Source organism: Amblyomma mixtum, chromosome 1 (genome assembly GCF_055824585.1).
Source record: "Amblyomma mixtum isolate Tamu chromosome 1, ASM5582458v1, whole genome shotgun sequence".
Lineage (NCBI taxonomy): Eukaryota > Metazoa > Arthropoda > Arachnida > Ixodida > Ixodidae > Amblyomma > Amblyomma mixtum.
The window spans coordinates 190,722,238-190,737,347 of record NC_143012.1 but is presented as its reverse complement, the minus strand read 5'-3'; the positions used below and the strand labels follow the sequence as shown (position 1 = coordinate 190,737,347).

The 15,110-nt window shown below is 47.0% G+C and overlaps 1 long non-coding RNA gene across 1 annotated transcript; it reads left to right on the top strand.

Annotated features, from left to right (window-relative positions):
* Window positions 1-811: 811 nt before the first annotated feature.
* Window positions 812-6,345, top strand: LOC149370315 (uncharacterized). The gene is made up of 3 exons (XR_016291163.1): window positions 812-1,018; window positions 2,123-2,146; window positions 5,978-6,345. It is a non-coding gene; the product is annotated as an uncharacterized LOC149370315 (long non-coding RNA).
* Window positions 6,346-15,110: the final 8,765 nt, after the last annotated feature.

Here is a 15,110-nt window from a genome sequence, read left to right as displayed (position 1 = left end):
CTTCTGGTGATGCGATTTTATTTGTTCTGAACTCTCTCCTTAAACATTCATAATGCCGCTTATATTACCCTGATATTCAGACGCTGGCCCTAAGTGCGCCACTGTTCACAAAGAAGGAGATTCGTGAGCAGGTAGTAGAACTTAGATCATTTGCTTTGTTCCTACGGGTTCAATGATAATAGCGATAATAGCGCTAGAAGGAACAAGAATAGCGCTCTAGAAAACATTTGCATTCTCCAGACGCTCTGTAAGCGATCTTGCTCAAATTCTCTCTTGAAACATTAAAGAAATACAATCAGTCACACGTGGAGTTGCACCGCCAGGCCACGCTTACAACCACGTGAGCATCCCCAAGCAGCGGGCTATCCTTAGAAAACATGTATGCTTAGGTGTGCCATGACTTGCATTGAAAGAACTGCGCAAACGAGACACGGACGGGGAGGAGGCAAAAACGCACACAAACGCATACTAACAGCTTTCCATGGCTATATAGCCGTTAGTCTACGTCTGTGTGCGTCTCTGCCTCTTCGCCTTCCGCGTCTCGCTCGTGCAGTTCTTTATGCGCATGTACAAGGAACCAACAAGCCCGACAAGTTCTACTGTACCATGACTATAGGTTAGCCATTTTTGACAATAGGAAATGTTCTGCGTGGAGCCATCGCCATGCGCTGCCAAGAAACACGCACTGACGGCCACCTTGAAGAAATGGAACAAACTTGAACAAATGGAACGAAGCAAAGGAACGATGCATTACGCTGTCACAAGTTTCGTTCTTTCTACCTTCAGTTGAGGAGAGCCGAATATGTCGCCTAGTGCCTGTTCAAACAAGGACAACAATCGACTACGTCAGAGTGTCGCTTGCCTCGCTAAAGGTCAAGCACGCTTTGTGCGTTACCGAGTCTCAAAAGGAACTCAAACATAGGCGTTCATCGGTACTGAAACGCAAGGAAAGCAAGAACTCTGTTTTTCACGATGCGAGCTGCTTACCTAGCCATCTTAATTATTATTATCCTTGTCGGTGAGTAGTATATGTATTCGTTTACTGAAAGGTTGTTGGGTGCGTGTAGTTTTGGAAATAAGTGAGTTAAAGTAACAAGTTTCCTGAGGACATAAATATTAATTATTAATGTTTAACAGGGGGTTGGTTAGCGAAGGCTCGGAAATTTCCTCACCTAACGAAAACACCCTGTGCTGACTTCCTTCATTTGAGAACAACATTGTCCCTTTAGTTATCCGCTTGTCGTTCGGTCCTATGGCTCTAGTTGTGCGGGCTTGTTTCTCTCATATCATTATTATGGCAACCGTCACTTGAGTCCCAGTCAGAAATACATTGATGTCACATTCCCCGCTCCGTTTCGTAGACACCCACAAGATTATAAAGAAATATAAAAATTCGTCCTAACGTCTTATTCTCTGGCGCTGCGAGCTCTATTTGTAGTGGCATTTTTTCTATGGTGTTACTCTAAGGAATTTTTCTCTGTTCACCTCCGTACATTACAACCGAGAACTAAGACTACATTAACTCGCTTTGTTGTTATATAATCCAGAGTGCATTCTTTTTCTCTGTTGACGACAAACGTAAGCCAAAGTTTTCCTCTTTCACCGTAGCTGGTCATCAGAGGTAGGGCACGTATATCAAATAAAAACATTCAACTGCGTTAAAGCCTGAAATTGGGATAAGACGCTTTTTTAGACCAAATTATATAAACCAGTAGATTCATATTATTGTGCCCTAGTTTTTGTACGAATGTCCTTGTACTCTCAGCGTGAAATTAATCACGAACAAGACAATTTAACCAACAGTGAAAAAGCAGTACATTTTATTCGTGCTAAAGCGAATAAATTCTACTTGAAAAATACTAAAGCGCTTATTTTACACGCAGTCAACACAGACGACCTATCTGCAGTTGTTCAGAGTGAATACAGAGCTAAACAGCGTTCTCATTTGTGATACGTACTGCTGACGTTTTCTCCTTCAATCATTTATGGAAAATAACACCTTACTTACCTCTGACTGCTGCTAGGAGCAAAAGATATACTTATTTAGTGTTGAATAAATTAGCGCATTCCATGACTTTTGATATTTACTCTTGGACCTTCTACCCTTTCCTTCAAACCATAGATATTTCAACGATTGATGCACGTGGTAAGTTTTCAAGCTTTCGTACCTAACTTTTTTTCTCTGGCCGTGAACTTTCCTTTATGTGCTTACTTCTCCTATTTTGTTTATTTTTGTGGAACTGCAGCATGCATGTTGCATATGCGCAGATAATCCGCGTTTGTGGGAAGTAAGCATTGAATACCTTTATAGGTAAATCTTGTGGTGTTGAGTCTGTCGTTACACTCTGAGACACCGATATCAATAACTAACTTAGAAGGGTGGTCGCACTAGCGATGGAAAAAATTCGTACCGGCTAAGAAAAATGTTTTGTTAACAATTGGCAGTGCTAACCTTCCACTTATTTACAGGATGGAGGGGTTGTTCCTTGTAAATTACATCCACGCGTGCAAGATTCTGTAGCCATGCAAGAGAAAAGAACAATGATGTGAGTGGTCGTGCACTCGAGGGACTCACGTTTTTGCCGCTCTGCGCAACGCAGAACAAGAAGCTCCCTTTTGTGCTCTTTCAAGCTTATCACTTTCAACTGCAGTGGAAAAATACCAGGCCGTAATGCCCATTCTAAATTGAACGAACGTTCGACTCGTATAAAGCTTCTCTGCTCACCTGAGCAAAGTTTTTATTGCTCCTATGTGACACTCTAACGAATTTACAGGATTTGGCAGCATTGTAACCTACATGTTGATGACTACATAATGATCACATCAGACGAAGTCTAAAATGTTTATATTTCAGGAGATATCTAAAGGTTATGCCATCCAAATTATAGAGGAAAATAGTTATTGTTTCCATCGTCCTAAATTTCACACAGGCTGTCTTTCCAGATTTAGCTTCAACATCGATGTTTCGCATTGCGCCGGTATTCAGCATTTTTTCATTTTATTTATAATACAATCTTAAGTACCTTATATTTTCCTTCATATTACGCAGCCACTCCCAGACACTCTCACTCACGAAGTGTCGTTCTCCGAAATCTCATTTATATACAATAAGAAAGCAGAGGTCCCAAGACCAATCCACGAAGGACGTCTGACGTAACATCAACAATGTCTGATGCCTTCCATTTGGTATAACCATAGTCCTTCAATGTTTTTTTGAAGGACTGCATTGAAGGACTATGGTATGACTGACGCCTTGCGCACCGGTATTCAGAAATCTGGGAGAGAAGTTTAAACAATATTACTTTCCGATAATAATTGTTTTAATATCTCGTGATGGAGGACATAAAATTCTTTGCTAACATCCGGCTAACAGATATTAATTGGCGGTGGTGAATTCTTTTAGCTATTCTGTGCAGGAAGTTCCTTGTGGAAGCCATATAGATAACTGTTCATTATGCACGTGTATATTGCATCCTGAAGTATATTGCCGGAGGTAAGGTAGCAGTGACAAAGGGCGTGATACGCGAACCAGATTTATAGATTGGTGCAACGGACGCAATCTTTCAGTCATCAGGAAGACACGAATGGCACAAAAACTTTTCACTTAGCGTTTTCAGATATGGGGACAGAGAGCGTGCACAAGGCTTCTAGAAAACATTGTAAATATTGTGAGGACCAGCAGCTTTTGAAACAATCATGCGTTCAAGTTAATTTTATTTCCAGCATTAACTACCCGGTTCACTCTGTAGTTTCAGATGCTTTTGTGGACTGCCGAAAGAGGCCGTATTGTGTGCCGATTCCTTCCATTTCTCATTTGGTCGTCACATCACTGTAACATAATCAACAGCAACACCAGCAGACACAGCTGGTGTGGCCAAAGAACAGCTGCTAAGTAGCCTCGTGCCGCCGCATCAAGTCCGGCTAAGTCACGTGCACGGAGCACACCGGGGCGATTTTTGCCGCATAAGTGAAGTGCGGTTTATTTCCAGAATACTAAATTAGCGCAGATAAAGCCCGTGCGGCGTGTCAAACGAGGCCTCATGCTCCTTCATTCGAGGGCGTCGGCGCCGCTCCGCCTGGGAGACAGGGGCTCGAGGCGCGTTCATATACATAAGCGACATCTAGCGCGTGTTACGTTTCGGGCGATTCGACAAACGACGAGCAAGCGGCGACACCGAAGGTTGTCTGGAACGCCTTTATTCCAACTCGGCAGACGGGCAGGAAAGAGCGGCGCAGCGCTCTGCCGCGGCGTTTATATAGGATCCCCAGAACGGCGGCGCGCGTCCCACTCGGCTCGCCTAGAACGCCGGCGCGCGTCTCACTCCGCTGGCCCAGAACGCCGGCGCGCGTCTCACTCAGCTCGCCTAGAACGTAACACGCGCGTTTCGGTCACGATCAGTTTGGCGGCTACTCTAACGCCCTACGTCAGTGGGAAGAGCTGGCAAGAGAGAGGAACAAATGGAACGGAGAGATGGATAGTTGCAGAATGTGGCCCTAGGTGGCAGTTGTGGCTGCACATTTCCTACTTCTATGGATAATAGTGTCAGCTGGGCCCGGTCTGACATTCGGGACAGACAAGTTGTACTGAATATCGACAGAAGGGCAAGAAGGCTAACGCGCGTTAAAGGACTAGAAATAGCGGAAACTGGGGTACGAACGTTCCAATCTCTGAAAAATATTTCATATCCGAGGCTATAGACGATGCGTGTTGAGTAACAAAATCTTTAAAGTCACTTTCAGTAAAATCGCGGCATTCATTCATTACTTTCTCGCTGTTTAGAACGCCGCGGTAAAATCCAATCCTGGACCAGTGGCTCTGCTCCGAACCTGAAAAATATAGTTAGGTTGAGAAACGATGCGACAGTAGCCTCGGGTATGTGACGGAGACAAGCACGAAAATCTATATGGCTAGTAAAAAGAACGCTTGCAGCGTAACCTTCATCCTGTAGTTTGCGCCACTCAATTGCGCGAACGATAAGCAAGCTCAAAAATGGCGCCTCGCGCGTCGTCCTTCACGTCGCCAGTGGATTCGCCGGAAGTGAACATACAAGCACGCTGAAAAGGCACCAATATGGAGGGAAATTGTCGAAGATACGAGCACCCCGCCGGATGGCGCGTGGACACACTCCGTGTAGTGTGTCTCGACGCATGCGCCCTCTCTGTGCGCTCCAGTGCACCACGCCTGTGCCCCACGCCTTTTAGCCAGCTGCGCGTCATCGCCATGCACCCGGGTGTCATTACATCAGTTCTTATGGCGTGCTGTACAGCACCCGCATTTCGGGTGAAGAAGAGCTGTGGCGCATGAGCAGATAGTACAATTTGTCCGCCTCTCAGATAGTGCTGGCAATACCATTGAGAGCAATTCCAAAAAATTATTCAGTGACAAAGTCCCCAGTGTGGCAACGCTTCCTTTTACCAATGTAAGCACAACACTGGGTGAAAGCTGTACTGAAAACAGCCAGTCATAAAACAAGGATATCATGTGATACCATAGAAGCTTCATTGGAGTGAAATCTCCGGCGACCGCCGTCGTCACACCTGGCAGATGGCCACGCCTGCCACCTGGTACACCTGTGACCTGCCGACTATCCATCTCTCCTCTCCACTCTTCCCCTCTGTGACCCCCTCCCCCCTTTCTACCTCGCCACTGTAAGGAAGAGGAGGGTGGCAGAGCTCATAAAAAACCGCTGTGAGTGGCAGCGCAAAATTACCAAGAGACGCCATCGGAATAATATTTGAATCAAGAATGGAATGGAATTGAAACTGAAAGTTATTCATAGTTTAATTACATTGGTGGAGGAAAGAAAAACTCTATTGCATTTCCTGCACATCAGTTCAAATGATCTCTCCTAAATATTCGATCATCAATTAACGAGAAAAAAAGAGTCCATGTTAAAAATGATATAGTGCAGGCAGGCGTGAAAAACTCTTCACTTGCTCTCCACTTTTTTCCCCTATTTTCTGTTCCCCAACAAAGGAGGACGCTACCCATGGAACCCAAGTAAGTGTTATTTACTGTAGACATATTGATTTTTTTTAATTGCTTACCTCCTTTGATGCTGCTTGTAATTTCAGTACATTTTGGGGCATATACTATGATTTCAGTTGCTCATTGCTTATTCATACCCACACTAGTTCAGAGTAATAAGGAACATTGACAAAAGTTCCAATAACAGTGGCGACGATATGTCTAGATTTCGCATAGTACTGCAACTCAGAAGCACTATGCACTCAGCAATAATTTCAGATACGTGAGATATGCAAAAGAATTTGAAATTTTGCGGGAAAAATAAAGCCGAGCGACATGCATTTTTAACCTTTTAAACGCGGCACTTTGCAACAGATTTCCAAGAAAGTAATTCCTTTTGACAGTGAACATTTGATTTCTACAATACGAGTGAAAAAATGCGGCCCCGTTAGCAATCACTAAGCATGTTTTTCTTTTTTAATGTTCCATTCTTGAAACATTGGTGTTTTCCATCTACAGAATATTAACGTTGTCTGAAATACCTTTTATTGTTTGTGCACATAGAATTTTTTTCACAATGTGGTAGTGAATTTAAATTAGAAAATAATAAACCAGTCCTATTGTGAAAAAATCCTCTCTATCTTGTCCCTGGAGTGCGAAAGGGTTTTGGTCAATCAAGAAGTTTATACGGCAGGCATGTGTGCGCGTGCGCTCGCGCGTGTGTGCGTGTGCGTGTGTGTGTGCGTGCGCGTACGCGTGCGTGCGTGTGTGTGTGTGTGTGCGTGCGTGTACGAGTGCGTGTGCGTGTGCTCGTGTGCGCGCGCGTTTGTGTGTGTGTGCGTGTGTGCGTGCGTGCGTGCGTGTGTGTGTGCGTGCGTGCGTGCGTGCAAGCGGTGTTTTCGACTGGAGCACTCGCGGTTAGTTACGTGACGACAGTGCTATGCTTGAACTATTGTAAGTCGGAAGGTAATCGTTTAACAAAACTTAAGTGCTAAAGTGGGAAAAGTTGTTGGTGCTGACGAACGACACCCTACAAGCCCAACTGTGACTTAGCTTCTCTATGTCTTGCGTGATATTCTTGAATCGCAAAAAGCATTGTTATTACTCTTAATACAAACTGATAGCTTGGTGGAACGTCTCGCCAAATTATGTAGAGCCAATTATAGTGAAAACCACTCTGTCTGAACACACATTTCTTTCCCCTTGCGAGTTGAATCCCAAACACAGCTTCATTAGCTGTGGTAAGCAGGCAATCATTTCTTTAGCAATCACTTTTACAGAATAGCTTTGATACGCACGTCCCAAATCGACCCACGCATGGCCCTGTTCAGTAGTCACGTGACAACGCTATGCACATGCCTCGCTCTGCGTTCGCCTTTTTCAAGTGCTGTGAGTGTGGGGCGATGGAGAGGGCTGCGCACAGTCCCAACCGTCGTGCCCCCCCCCCCCCCCCCCCCGCCCCTTTTCTTAAAGAAATCTTTACTATCATTTAGTGGAATACGTGGTTGTGGGTCGTTCTAAATGCTGACAAGTGCATCTCAAACGCCCCGTGTGGTCGGGAGATAACAGCCTCAAGGTATGGAGCAGGTCCAACATATGTAGCATGCCCTTGGAATTTTATTAGACAGAATGGGGAGAGCTTTAACGCTAGGCGGTGTAACGCGATGGAGTGTCTGCGAATTTTGCTACTGCCGAACGCCAATGTGCAAAATAAGAAACAAGACATACAGGCTTTCGGCCTTTTTTTCTTTCAGCAAATCACCAAATATTTGTAATAATTTTTCTTCTGTTAACCTACAGTTAAACCTTTATTCCGTCCTCCGAAAGGGCTCCGCAATCACTAGGCTTTGTTAGTGATGAAAATATGCCCGTGTCTATGTAATACTTCCGTGTTTAAATTAGTCGATTATAAATATTATAGCTACAATGTTTCTAAAAATCATTATAAAGTATGCGAGAACGAAATATACAAAAAAGGGTTTTTGGTAAAAAAAAGGCTAATTTTTATATGTTCCAGTTTTGGAACAACGGCAAATTAGAGAATAATTGCATACTATTAAGAAACAAATTGACCCTCCTCTTATCGATGCTTGCTAAGTCGGGACAAGAACGTCATACAACAGTTACTCTGCAGACGTATCTATAAAGATTTGCGCTCATTAATTTCTGTTTTAAGATTTACGAAAGAGGGAGAACAAAGAGATATCAAGCTGCCATTAGTTATATATCTGGTATTGGCCCCGCAGTAATCATAGAAGGACGGAACATCCCCAATTACGCAGACCTGTCTCATAAACCACACTTAATATTTCCTTACCTTTACTCCGCCTTGAACTTAAAAGATAGCGCAGTTATCTTATTGATTGTTAATAAAGATAATAAATGCATACCTTCTTTCCTTGTGCAATGGCTAGTTGTTTAGAGCACTTTCTATGTTGCGCTGAATGGGAACCTAAATTTTTTAGCTGTTGTTTATTGTTTTACCACTCAGTTTTATATTATGTGTTTCTTTGATTATAATAAACTATCGATTTATTATTACTTTTACGAGGGTCTCGGCGAAAAGCCCAGATGCTTTCCGAGCCCTCGAAGGTTTATTCCTCGGCAATACATTGGGGCGTGTGGCACTACTGCCGTGAAGTCGCTAAGCGGGAGTAGCGGCTTTAACGAGTAACGAGCATACTTCCCAGGCTAGAGCATTCACGGAGACTAAGTGAGCTGCCGGCTCGAAGACAGCAGGAGGTGAAGGCGTTGGTATACCAGCAGCCGCGGTACATGTCCGATGTTCATGAAAAATGGGCCGCCAAGCTTACCAAAGAGCCGCCCTAGAATGCGCAGCACGGTTCCTGCAATGCATTCTATGCTTGCACCAACTAAGGGCAAAGAGATTGGCACCACTTCTTTTGAACATTTTCAAAGGACATTTCAGCTAGTTTCGGTCGCGGTCTGGCGAGCGCCTTTTGCTTGATCCACGTGGTACCTGCAGCAGTACGTCATGCTTAAATCGCGTTTTATGTAGGCACCTGCTTTACAGATGTCGGCGATCAATTTTTTTTTTATTCTGTGAAACACATTGATATAGAGTTAGTGTGGCCAAATAATGGGTAGGTATAGTGTGAGCGCGAACAAGTCTATTTGTGTATACTGTCGAAACCTGTCAGCGTAGCGACTACATGAGGGCCCTTCTTGTGGTCCGAAGCGTTGTCGGTACCATTGCGGTCTGTCCTAAGCCTACTGATGATGAACGGAGCCACATTAGCAGCCAACCTCACAGGAAACGAGTTGCATATCGAGAGTTATCTACACGGAAGTGGCCACCGGTGAGCGGCAGTTTGGTAATGCCAAAACCCATCAGATCAACCCGGAAAGCTCGTATTATTGGAGCATGTGTGCCGTTCCCCAAACTAACGCCACCAATTTCACGGAGTTTGCTCCGATTTTCAAGCACTCAGTGCGCTTTTTCGAAACTCCGTCCTTCACTGTAATGGCTTCGACTGCCACAGTAGTACATATTGGCGCCCTTTCTCCAGGAGAGTGGCTCGATGCTTTCTTGAAGATGTTTGGTATCAGGTTAAGTAAATAAGAGATTAAGTGGCTAAAAAAGGGAATACGTTTGGGCTACGAAGCGTGCTGTTATGGAAGACTTTCATTAGATTCAGACCCCCAGTGTGGTTGTAACTCATATTTAAGCGCGAAGCTTCAGCGCGTAATCTAAAGTTTGTCTGCCTCTAAGGGCGTACGGCCGATGTAATGTTGAGAAAAATCTGAGTAACTTTTCAGAAATTGCGAAATGATAATGTCTACGCTTACTGTAAGTGTTTACACCACGCAGGCGGACCTGGAAGCTGCCGTACTGTTGGAGGATACTGCGCGACGCCTGGAAGATGCCATGGGACCCTGAGTAAGGCAGGGTCATGCGGCTACCGCCAGGAGTGGTGCTGCATCCCTCGCCGCCGAAAGCCACAATGCAGATCTATGGGAGGATTCTGCGCGCCGCCAGGCCAATGTCGTGGTGCGAGGTTGAATACACACTGGCACTGCAGGAAGGGCCGACAGTGCTGCGTGTATGTGTAGTAGCCTGCAATGGCACAGCAACTACCTTAAGGCGCCAGGAAAGAGCGGTGAAGAGCTTTAAAAAAAGATCCCACCATAAAATAGTAGTGTCGTTTGTGTCCTTTTCTTCAGAGCCGCTAACGACCATAAATAAAAGGATGCTTCATGCATTTAAAAGAATAATTGTCTTTCGTAAAAGTGTGAATCAAACAGCCATTGTTTTCCTCATCTCTTGTTGTAAAAAAAAAGCAAAAACAAAGATAGCTTCATTGCACTCAGCTCCATCTCTCGAAGTGCAGCCGCACATACACCGACTCAGTTTGAGCTATCTCAGACCGCACTATACCAACTGCTATCAGACCCTTGCCTTCTGCGATTGACATAAGGCCACCTGAGACGTTTTCTTTGCGGAGAGAGGGTATTCTTAGAATTTTCGTCGCAGCGTACAAATGTGTTGCCGACATAGCTTGTCCAGGGGCAATTTCGATATGCTTCAGTTCCGCCGAAGAGTCGGGGCTCAAGAAGAGATTAGTTATGAACGCACTTCAAGCTATACATACTTATACTGCCATTTTTCTTCCCACTACTGCGAAATAAGGATATTTTCACTTCTCTTTGAAATTTTGAACCCGATGTCATAAACGTACAAAAAAGCCGTCGTTACCTTTACATAATCGTCGCTGAGCTTGTACTTTCAAAAGCCAATATAAAAATTTTCATGTCGGTGAACTCCAGAAGTCCTCTTCTCACCTGCTAGCAGCAATTGACGTTTAGTTCGTTTTGTGCTAATCTAAGAACTGTGTAATACCAAATAGAATGCCTACAAATAAATTAAATGACTACAGAATGTGATTTTTTTTATCTCAAACATGTGATTCTATTTTTTCAGAAAAGGTTGTGAGAAAATGAAAAATTAGAGATTATTGTACTTAGGAGGCAAGCTGTATTTTCGCACCTCTCTTTTTTTTTTGCAGCTTGCCCATACTGAATCAATCATTTTGAGCGGAAAGCGGTGGCTAATGAGATATTGCAAAGCTCACAGCCTACAGCTCGAATATATCGAGCCTGCAGACTGCACCAATACATCGGAGTAAAAGGGTACCGTGGCAGAGTTGATATTTCAATAATCCGATAAATATAAAAATATCAGTAGCTAAGGCCATCAGTAACCTAAAATGTAGAATAAATTGCACTCTCGCCAGTGCCGCGGTTCTTGCTCTGAGCTGCCACTTACCGACGTGCTGGTAGCAAACCACTTGCTGGGCGCTCCTAGGCCTAGCCTGTGTGCATCGAAACCTCAGTGGATGGTGCTTTCGATCGAACCGCTTCTTGCCACAAGATGTCTATCTCTGTAGCGAGTACTGTGTTATAGTGCCTAGAATATACTGGCTAGTGAGCCGACCATGGCCTCCCTGGTGGCACGGCGAGTGATGAATGTCGACGACCGCCGCTTGGAGCGCTGCGAGTAGGGAGGGTGCAGGCCGCACCAACCCGCTCTCGTGACAGCAGCAAGAGGAGTGCTGCATCTTTCATTTTGTTAAGCCGTAAGCGACCGCAACTGCCATGGAGGCAGTTGACTTCAGGTTGCAGTGCTTCTTTCGAGCCTGTGATTAAAAGCCGCATATCAGAGCTGGTCGCTTGCGCGGAAGCGTCTATTAAGTTGGGCATATGTTGGAGTTTGGAAAATCTGGTGCTTGCGAAGGGAACAGGAAATTTGTGTTCTAGAGCCGATTACATCATAGGTTTTTAATAAAGGACTTTTTCGGTGACATTTTCTCTAAAAAAAGCAGGTGAAAGGTGCGTCATTTCATTTGGTTTTATTCAGGTGTTCTACGTGCTTGGTTTTGAGTCAGAATTCATTCGTACTTAGAGAAAGCAAATTACTCTCAATCGGACCTCGTAGATAATAAACACTTTTCAGCAAAAAACATGCCTTTGTTGTAAGTGTGCTTTCCTGAGGCCGTCTTTATGCCACATTCACAACAAATTGTAGTGTAGTGTAGTCTTCGAAGGCGCTGCGTCGCGAACGGCTAGCGGTACGCCTCCGTTAAGTCCAGAGGCAGCGATCAGTCCCAGCGGCAGCGATCAGCGCACGCGCATGAGCATCGGCGCCGCTGTCTTCGTCCTCTTCTTCTTTACGCCAGGCGCCCAAGGTTCGGGAACCGAAGGCCTGTCTTACAACTGCCCCCGGGCGAAAAGGAGCCATCCTGGCGGCCTAGGGAGATGTTACGACAGCGGGGTCGTAGTATGGTTTGAGGCGGTCGGTGTGGACAATTTCACGGCCTCGGCGACGATGGTCAGTAGACGGTGTAAGGGGTTCGATGAGGTAATTGACGGAGGACGTCTGCTTAAGAATGCGGTAGGGGCCCTGGTACTTGCTGAGAAGTTTCGAGGAAAGGCCGAGACTTGAGGAAGGAACCCAGGGCCAGACAAAAGAGACAGGAAGATAAGTGGGAAGTAGTGCAGAGGGATCACGGGTGCTTTTCTGCTGCTGCTGGGAGTGTGAAGTAAAAGACCGGGCAAGCTGGCGGCATTCTTCGGCATAAGTGGCGGCTTGAGAAAGACTCGTAAATTCAGAAGCATCAGGGCGGTAAGGGAGAATGGTGTCCATTGTGCAAGGCTCACGGCCGTAGGGGAGAAAGTATGGAGAGAATCCGGTGGTGGCTTGAGTTGCGGAGTTATAAGCATAGGTGACGAAAGGTAGAACGCGGTCCCAGTTGCAGTGATCGGAAGCCACATACATGGCCTGCATGTCGCCAAGAGTGCGGTTAAAACGCTCAACCAGGCCATTGGTCGCGGATGGTAGGCAGAGGTGGTGCGGTGAACGATGTTGCATTCCCGAAGGAGAGCTTCGACAACTTCAGACAGAAAGGCTGGACCTCTATCACTCAGTAACTCTTTGGGAGCACCATGGCGAAGAACGATGCGATGGAGGATGAAGGATGCAATGTCGTGGGCTGTACCAGATGGCAAAGACGACGTTTCGGTGTACCGGGTAAGATGATCGATGGCGACGATGATCCAGCGGTTGCCGGCTGATGTGCTGAGAAGAGGGCCGTAGAGGTCGTTGCCAACACTTTGCCGGGTCCGGGAGAACGCCATCCTTGGACACGACATGTCCGAGAATGGTGAGCTTCCGAGCTCCGAAGAGGAACTTTTTTTAAATTGAGTTGGAGGCCAGCGTCGGCCCGGCAGCGAAGAACAGTCTCAAGGCGCTGGAGGTGAGACGAAAAATCCGGCGAAAATATCACAACGTCATCTAAGTAACAAAGGCATATGTGCCACTTACGTCCGCGGAGTAGGTTGTCCATCATGCGCTCGAATGTGGCGGGGGCATTGCAGAGGCCGAAGGGCATGATATTAAATTCATATAGCCCGTCGGGTGTGACGATTGTAGTTTTTGTGCGATCGGCCTCTGCCATCGGCACCTGCCAGTAACCAGAGCGCAAGTCCAATGAAGACAAGAACTCAGCGCCCTGCAGGCAGTCGAGGACGTCGTCGATACGAGGGAGAGGGTAAACGTCCTTGCGTGTAATCTTGTTCAGACGACGGTAGTCAACGCAGAACCGGATGGAACCGTCTTTTTTCTTAACAAGGACCACCGGCGATGCCCACGGGCTTTGCGACGGCTGTATCATGTGGCGCTTGAGCATGTCGGTAACCTGTTCGTCAATGATGCGGCGCTCAGCGGCTGACACGCGGTACGGACGTTGGCGCAAAAGCGCATGTGTGACTGTGTCAATACAGTGGGTAACGGTGGTTGCGCGGCCCAATGATGTTTGCTGGTAGTGAAACGAAGCTGAAAAACGCTGCAGGACGGCGACAAGTTGGGCCCTTTGGGAAGGCGTCAGGGCGGCGTCGACGGAGCGGTGAAAAACATCGAGAGGAGACGGATTGGCGATGGAAACAGGCGTATTGGCGCTGACGTGAAGGTCGGCCGAGCTATCGACGAGGGGGTATGCTTAGGAGGGATCTAGCACGGCAACACTGCCAAGCGATTGGCCACGGAGCAAAGTGGTAGGGCAGGAGAACGGGTTAGACACATCAATAGCGCTGGAGCCACGAATAATTGTCAGCACGGCATGAGGCAGCAAAACAGATTTCTGGCCAACGCATCGTGAAGAGGGCGTATATGCGACAGTTGCGTCGGAGGGAGCAGCACAAGAAAGAGGCACGAGCACTGAAGAAAGGGCGGAACGTCAGTGTCCTGTGAAACGATCACAGTAGCGGCAGCAGAGTCGGGCACGTCCAAGGGATCGTCATTGAAGGGCGATAACTCAAGCTGAGCACGGGCGCAGTCAATAACAGCGTGATGAGTGGAAAGGAAGTCCCAACCAAGGATGACGTCGTGAGATGAGCGGGCGAAGACGATGAACTCTATTGTGTAGGGGACGTTCTCGATAAGCAGGCGGGCGGTGCAGGCGGCTAATGGTCGAATGTCCTGAGCGCTGGCGGTTCGGAGAGAAACGGCGGGAAGAGGCGTCGTCACTTTTTTGAGTCTGCGACAGTGTGTGTGGCTAAGAACAGAAACGGCTGCGCCCGTGTCAACAAGTGCTTCGACGGCGACTCCCACAACGAACACGGTGATAATGTTGGCTGGCACGGATACAGGGCTTGAGCGAGTCGCTGGCGGCGCAGTTCTTGCCTCCGGAACTGCGGCCGTTAGTTTTCCGCTTGCGGAGCGGGTGGGCGGCGGAGCATCGGAGAGCGGGAACGTCGGCTAGGGGACGGCGAGCGGTGAGAGCGGAAACGGTAGCTAGACGAAGACTGATCGGGAGGCGGCTCATGTGACACAGGCGAGGAGGTCGGGGATATATCGTAAGTCGGCTCATGCCTATAAATATATGGACGATAGTCGCGACTGCAGCACAAGCGAGCCACGTGGCCAGCGAATCCGCAGGCGTAGCAAATAGGGCGGTTGTCTTGCGTACGCCAGGGGTTGAGAGGCTGCGGCTCTGGTCTTGGGCGGGCAACCGGACGATAAGCGGTTGGTGCAGGTCACTGGGGCTCCAACAGGTGATAGGGAGGCCCGTAGGCAGGAGCAGCGGGCGAAGGCCGCGGTCGCGCCACAGCATCCGCGTACGTCAAA